Source organism: Ictidomys tridecemlineatus, chromosome 13, assembly GCF_052094955.1.
Source record: "Ictidomys tridecemlineatus isolate mIctTri1 chromosome 13, mIctTri1.hap1, whole genome shotgun sequence".
Lineage (NCBI taxonomy): Eukaryota > Metazoa > Chordata > Mammalia > Rodentia > Sciuridae > Ictidomys > Ictidomys tridecemlineatus.
The window spans coordinates 88,972,374-88,979,835 of NC_135489.1; the positions used below are offsets into that span (position 1 = coordinate 88,972,374).

Below are 7,462 nucleotides of genomic sequence, written 5' to 3' on the forward strand. Positions count from 1 at the left end.
GGGTGTAACTGGAGCAGAACCAGGCCTCTGTGATCCCAGGGCACTTAGCCCTCAGCTCAGAGGCCACGAGCTTGTTACCGTAGATTTAAGCTCAGTTATTATTGGAGCCAAAAAACCACAGCTCTTCTCCTTAGATTTTGCAAAAACACGGGAAAGCATTCTTGTTTCAAGGACATGGATGATGATGGACGCTGACTTCAAGAGGTTCTTGGGAGATGCGTTGTGGCAGCAAAGAAGCTCACACATCCCCTCGGGCGCCCCCCTCCAACTTCAAAGGCCCCACCACTGCCCCATAGCATCACCCTGGGGACCAAGCCTTGAGCACGTGGCCCCTGGGGACACTCAACGCCCACACTCTGCCTTGCAGTCATTGCAAGAAGCTTGCCGCAGTGTCCGGCTCGTGGTGAACAGGAGCAGTGCCACGGCAGCTCTCAGGTATCAGGGACATTCCCAGGGCTGGAGGGGAAGTGGGAGGGGAGACGGCCTCACTGAGAGGTGAGCCCTCATCCTGTCCCTTTGACCTCCGACAGAAGCCCAGTGGGCGTGTACTCTGCAGGCCGAGACGTAGCTAAGGTGTGTGCGCGTGGCCCAGGAGGATGGGAGGTGATATGTACAACAGGGGCAGGCTCAGCCCTCAACCCAAGGACCATGAGTGTCCACAGGGCCGGATGTGGCTGGCCTGGGGGCTGGGCTCCAGGTAACCTGCCCGGATCCTCTGTGCGGGCTCTGTGTGCAGTAAGGTCCCATAGCCGTGTCCCTTCCAGAACACAGTCAAAGCCAAGGTGAGGGTGCCATAGAGAAGGTCACTGTAGGGTAAGGCTGGCTAGGTGAGTCTCCATCACCACGGGAGGAGGGATTTGAACAGGACGGGGCTGATCAAGGAGACAGCGGAGGCTCAGTGATCTGAGCCATGCAGGGCAGCCGGGGCTCCATTGGCAAAAGCCACAGTGAGAGGTGCTGAGGGCAGGATGTCCTCTGCCCTGTGAGGCCACATCCACTGTCTTCTGCATCATCTGCAAGTCCTCAAGGAAAGTCTGTTTTGAGTGGCGCCCGCTGTCAGTGGTGTCTGTGAAGAAAGGAGTCACAGATCCGTCCCTGGGTCCAGTCTCACAAGCTGGGGAGACACAGTGACGGATCAGCGAGAGGAGCCAGGGGCCTCCGGGCCAGGCAGTGCTAGGGATGCAGGTGGCTGTGATCCTGCTAGACCACGTCACAGAGGGAAAGAAAAAGGGCTGTGACATGGGGTGCCACCAGCATTAAATGAAAAAACATAAACCAAATGCCACCGCAGTGACAGCGGGTCAGGAAATGGGAGAGGGTTTACTGGGTTCCTTGAAGTAGCCTCCTCGATTCTCCCTTTTTATTAAGAGGAACAGTTTGGAGGAATGTTTTTCTCTTTTTCCAGGGCTGGGGATTGAACCCAAGGGTGCTCTACCACTGAGATACATCCCCAGCCCTTTTTATTTTTTTAAATTTTGAGACGGGTCTTGCTAAGTTACTGAGGCTGGCCTCAAACTCATAATCCTCCTGCCTCAGCCTCCTGAGTCGCTGGGCATACAGGCCTGCGCCCACCACACACAGCCTGTGGCCAAGGCTCCCTCTTACCTACAGGCCCAACCTTGCTTCTTCAGCCCAGCCTGCTGTGTTCTGCCCACTGGCCTGGGCAGGACCCCCTAGTCTAACGCCCCTCCAACCCAAGGAGAGTCTTGCCTCAAGGCTAAAATCACCAGTCAGAAAAGGGTTGAGCAATCGGGCAATCCCCAGAAAAGCACTTTCCTCCTCAGCAGAGCACCCTTGAGCAATAGGGAGAGGGTGCTGCTTTCGGCTTCAGTGTGGCCCATCAAAGCATCCGTGAGACCCACGGTCCAGGGTGGAGGCGAACCCCCCAGCCTGGACAGCCAGGTTTTGCACTCCCCAGCCGCATGGCGGGAGCCAGTTCTGTTCCCTAGATCAAGGCTTTATTGGAGCGAAATCTGCAGATGAAAGGGGTTGGCGGGATTGTGTGGTGCGCTGCCAGGAAATCTGCAAAAACCATTCTCATCTTTGCTAAGAGGTGAGATATTTATGTCTTTCATAAGCAGGCAACTGAGACAGCCTGAGCTTACACCCAGCCACCCGGTGTGGGCACCACAAGAGCACACGTCACCCAGGCCTCCACGCACTGCCACCACAGCTCCAGGTGACCTGCCTCCCCCTCAGGCCTCTCTCAGTGTGGACTCCTCTGTTCAGCATCCTGTGCCCGAGATGGCCTGGCTGTCCGTGGAGCTGGCCATGCCTCTCACTAGAGCTGGGGCTGTCAGTCCCTGCCTGGACTAGGCTGAGCGTTGGTCCCAGCAGCAAGACCAGGGCCCTCAGCCACAGGTACAGTGTGACCCCACAGGGTGGCAGACAGAGATCCTGGACGTGTGTGCCAATCCAACGCCAAGGGTCCTAAGGTCCCCTGAGCCCCATGTGAATGACAGCTGCACCCACACCCACTGCAAGGGCTCCCAGGACGGGTGAGGGTTAGAGCGGCCATCTGAGCAGAAGGAAACCCTCCCTGCAGGGAGCTCCGCTCACAGGGACCCTGAAGGGCGCCCCGCCAGGCCCCTCCTCCACACAGGTTGGAGGGTGACTCGAGAGGCTCAGGCGCAGAAAGAGGCTGATTCACTGAAGAGCACGGTGCACCTGCGGTTCCCAGGAGACGGCCAGGTCACTGAGCTCACCAAGGGGCAATTTTGGCCTTAGTGTCCACTCCACATGCCTGGAATCACCGAGACAGCTTGGGACAGACCTAACCAGCCTCCAGTGCCCCAAGGGACAGGTGGGGCACCTCTGAGCCGGCCCCTCCACAGGCAGAGCGCAGTCCTGGGAGCCCTGGGTGGGACTGGCAGAGCTGGGATCCATGACAACACACCAAGCCATGCACGCCGGGCTTTCCTGGAGGACACCAACACAGTCACCTCACAAGTAGACATTTGCATGACATCATGAAGGCCGGTGCTCACAGGGGGTAGAGGTTTTAGTGATGTTACTAAAATCCTCTCAAATGATACATAAGGCGCAAGCCAAGTGTTGATTAAAAGTTAAACCATCTTGCATTTTGTGATCTAAAATTTGTGTTTTTAATTTTTAACTGATATAATCAAATACATTCATGGGGTGAAGGTGATCTAGATATAGTACATTTTGCCGTGTGAGTAAATACATTTATGTGGTGAAGTTACTGTAACATATTATACCGTGAGGAATGAAGGGATGACTTGGGTGCCAGGTGATGGCGTGACACATCACATAGTGTGGTGGATTTACACATTGTCACCTCACATACCAATCATTTCTTTGTGGTGAGGGCCTTTAAAATCCTCTTAGCAGCTGGGTACGGTGGCACACGTCCGTCATCCGAGAGGCTCGGGAGGCTGAGGCAGGAGGATCGCAAGTTCCAAGCCAGCCTCAGCAACTTAAGAGAGGCCCTGAGCAACTTAATGACACCCTGTCTCAAAATAAAAAATAAAAAGGGCTGGGGATGTGGCTCAGTGGTAAAGCACCGCTAGGTTCAATTCCAGTACAAAAATAAAATAAAACCCTCTCAGCAATTTTGCAGTACACAGAACATTAGGGTTAACTGTATTCACCGCATGACGCCATGGATCACTAACCCATCTCTCTCGTCCAACTGAAGCCTCACACCTTTGGCCAACACTCCCCTCTCGCCATCCACCCCAGGGCCTGGTAACCACCTTTCTACACTACTCATGTGAATTCACCCTTTGTCGAACTCAAATATTAGTGAGATCACACAGCGTCCGTCTTTCTGTTCCTGACTTGTTTGATTAACATAAAGTCTTCCAGGTCCCGGATGAGAGCACGTCCTTCATTTTCAAGGCTGGATGGCATCTGTCCTACAGACCAAGGCATGGTTCCCTCCCACCTGGAGACAGGAGCGAGGCGTCCACAGGATGAAGATTGCTGCAGAAGTTAGAACACTCCTTGGTTCTGAACCATTTGGGGCACAGCTGTTACTTACAGCCATGGTCCACAGAACCAAAGACAGCTAGAGTCAAGCAGAGTGGCCAGTCCCATCCGTGCACACACTAAGTTAAACACACACATTTCTCCATGTCGTCCTGTGTCATTCAGTGACAGGGACGTGTTCCGATAAGTGCCTTGCTAGGCTGCTTCATTACTGTGGAAACACGGCAGGTGCCATGTTTGACCTCGGTCAAGGAGATCCTCACATCAGCCACCAGGCGGCCACTTGACCCAGGGAACTTGAGCAAAAGTTAACCAGGATCAATACCGACGTTTAATGAGCGCTTACATTTGCCTGGTGCTTCAGGGGAAAGTTTTCATGTGTGAATTCATGGAGAGAAAAATTGTGGAAGATTTTGGAGTGGGCAAGAGAGACCACAGGACATCTTCTCAACCTCCAGGTGCGTTCTCCCTGTGTCTCTGACCAGCCTGTCCCTCTACTCTGCAGAGATTGACATTAGCTTGTGGGAAACCCAGTGGGCCGCCTAGTCCCACCCTTGGAAATGCAAACCTTGTCCAGTGGGAAGTGATCGGATGGATATCGACCAGTTTTGCCAGCAGTTTTGCATCTGCAAATGGGCACGGCTCGGGTGGGAACCCATATGTGAGTCCACGTCATTGTTCTTTACCTGGAGCATAGAGATGTGGCACTTGAGTTCTATTTTAAACCAGTTGGTAACATTTAGTGGATCCCGAACTAAGTTGAGTGAAATCTTGCTTCTAACAAATGAGAAGGGAAACTGGAAAGTCAGCCCATGCGCAGCTTGGAACAGAGGTGCTTTAGCATAACTTGACCCCAAGTCCCTTTCTATACACCCCTCCTCGCCTCCAGCACCAGCATCTCCAGCGTATCCAGTAGGAAAGAGTTTGCCCGCCCAGGGAGCCACCCCAAGGCTGGAAAACCATCCTGCACAGACACTCCCCCTATGGAAAGGACCTGTCTGAAATGTCAGCCATTCTCCCACGAAAGCAGCTACTTCCTTCTCTACAAAAGAGGCTCTTGATGGTCTGAGGGCAGGTCTCGTTGCCTCTGGTCTCCTTCAGACAAAATGTAGTCCCTGTCCCTATCTGGGAGGATTCTGAAACCCTCTACCTCTGGCCTCAGTCCCCTTGAGCTGCCAACATCTCTCCAAAAAGGAGGTGCCTGAGCTGAGCTGGCTCACCCCAAAACAGCTCCGTGGACCTGCACCCTGGAAATGGGTGGGACGTGAGGAAGCTGACCACGGGGTGCCTGTCTTCCGCTAAGGTCCCCTCTCGTATGTGAAGCTGGCCTTGATCCTCTCCTCCTTCTGTGTGTACTGCCCGTGGAACTGTTTGTGATGGACGGGGGCTGCATATTCTCATTTCTAAAGCAATCAGTAATCCCTTTCATTCAATTTTTTATTGGGAAAGAATCCTGTCTTCTATTTATATTAATAAATTATGTATACATGAACAAAATCGCTTTAATGATTAAAAACACACTCCACTCGGATGGTCGGATTGGTCAAGCATGAGATAAGGAACCCATTGGACACTGTAAACCAGCGATCCCTCCGTATCTATGGCTACTCCTCACCCCCCTTTGGAATGCACACTGACAAATTCCACCTTTCTGACAGCGCCTCAGCCAGCACGCTGGCCGGCTGTGGGACTCCGCTCTGGTGATGACCAGAGTCCTGCCATCTCCACAACGGCTAACAGAGCTGCAGACTGACCCAAGGAGAGCGCCGCCCCACACGCCTTGGCCCAGTGATCAGCCACCCTCCCTGACTCCTGGTCCCACCCTCAGCCGGCCCAGCAGGCTGTGGAAGCCTGACCTGTAATCAGTCAGCCCCTGTCCACCGGTCCTCGTGACAGCCAAACGTAGAGTCATTTTGTTTCATTTTTGCAGTGCTGGAGGTCAAAGCCAGGGCCTTGCGTGTGCCAGGCAAGTGCTCTCCACTTCTGAACAATGTCACATGTCACTGCTTTTTGTATCACGTTGATTAAGATCAAGGATATTTTGACTTCTCACATGGACAGTCTGAATTCTTCAGTGTTCTGAAGAAGTGGAAAGGTATTGTCCATTATGCACACAGGGGCCCCTCAGTGTCATGTAGCCATCGTAATCACAGGGAAACAGATATCGAAAGGCCAGGCAACAGGCCAAAGGTCACCAGCAAGGTCAAGGATGAAACCAAATTTGAGTGTTTCAGCTTCATTTGTCACCGTCCCCCCCCACCCCCGCAAGCCTGCAGAGCATGCAGTTAGATCTTGTTACACCCACATTCAAAGCGGATTCCACTCATCAGCCATCAAGAAACTCAGTTGAGGAGGAGCACAGAATTGTGCACCTTGATTACTTGATGTAGACACATGTCAGTCTTCCAATGTCACATGGCACCTTACATGGTTTCCCAGTCAAGATTGGAGAGCTCCTTCCCTCTAGGTGGGGCTGGGGTCAGTATCGAGCCCCCTGCCTGAGGACAGCACCAGGCAGGAAGTAGCCACACGTTCCCAACCACCTACCTGCCCTGCACACTACGATTCCTCCAGTGGCCAGCATTTACATGTGGACCTCTTTAGCTGATGCTGAGAAACCCCTTCACCATACAAAGAAGCCTGGGGAAGGCAGGCCCACTCTCAGGAAAGCAGACCCCACGGTTTATGCAGTGACTTAATGATGTGCTTGGAGCCCTCCTCCAGCTGCTCCACCCTGTTAGAAAGGGAAACCTGTGCAGGATGTGCCTGAGGCTTCCTCAAAGGGAATGCACCCACTGGGCTCAGGCCCTGGCCTAGACCACGGACAGCACTCCCTGGGGAAGACGCTTCTCCCACAAGGACCAGGAGCTCCCAGAGCCAAACACAGGGCCACCCATTCCCAACCCTGGCCCACAGAACAGACAAGCCCCTACTGCCCCCGACGCTGGTAGCCAGAGTTGTGGGGCAGGGCACAGTCCATACCGTGCAGAGGCCTGTGGTGTCCAGGCTGCTCAGATCAAAGATCGGTGCAGAACAGAAGGAAGTTTTGAATGTGACCGGATCTTCCTGGACACATTATAAACAGGAAGCATGTGTCAGGCCAGGAGTCACAAACCCGACTGAGTGCCATTCTTCAAGGCCACGAAGTTGGGTGCATGGGGGCAGATTTTTCAGGGTCCCCAGCAGGGCTGGATTAAGGATAAACCCACCAGGATGAAAACGAGCCCTCGGAGCAGTAATCCACCAAGCCTATGGCAAGAGTCAGAATCAAAAGAGAGGGGCAGACAGATGAAAGTAAGCCAACGAATTCCTTGACGTAGGCTTATGAGTTTTGACACTTTGATAGGAAGAATCTGTTACAGTGCTTGAAAGTTCCAAGCTCATCCTGCAGGGTACGGGGGCAAAGGGGCAGAGAGTTCAAAGTGAATAATTACCTGTTATTGATGTATTATATTTAAAAACCCTGGCTCAGGATTAAAGACACTCTCAAGGCTGTTAACAGCCTGCA

General features: G+C 53.2%; 1 long non-coding RNA gene across 3 annotated transcripts; it reads right to left on the minus strand.

Moving 5' to 3' along the window:
• Window positions 1-3,075: 3,075 nt before the first annotated feature.
• On the minus strand, window positions 3,076-7,198 carry LOC144369965 (uncharacterized). Of its 3 annotated transcripts, none has more exons than XR_013429846.1 (3): window positions 5,811-7,198; window positions 4,523-4,640; window positions 3,076-3,472 (listed from the first exon to the last, which is right to left on the minus strand). It is a non-coding gene; the product is annotated as an uncharacterized LOC144369965 (long non-coding RNA). The 3 variants fall into 3 exon arrangements; XR_013429847.1 differs by having other exon boundaries at window positions 3,076-3,948; XR_013429845.1 differs by having other exon boundaries at window positions 3,076-4,640.
• Window positions 7,199-7,462: the final 264 nt, after the last annotated feature.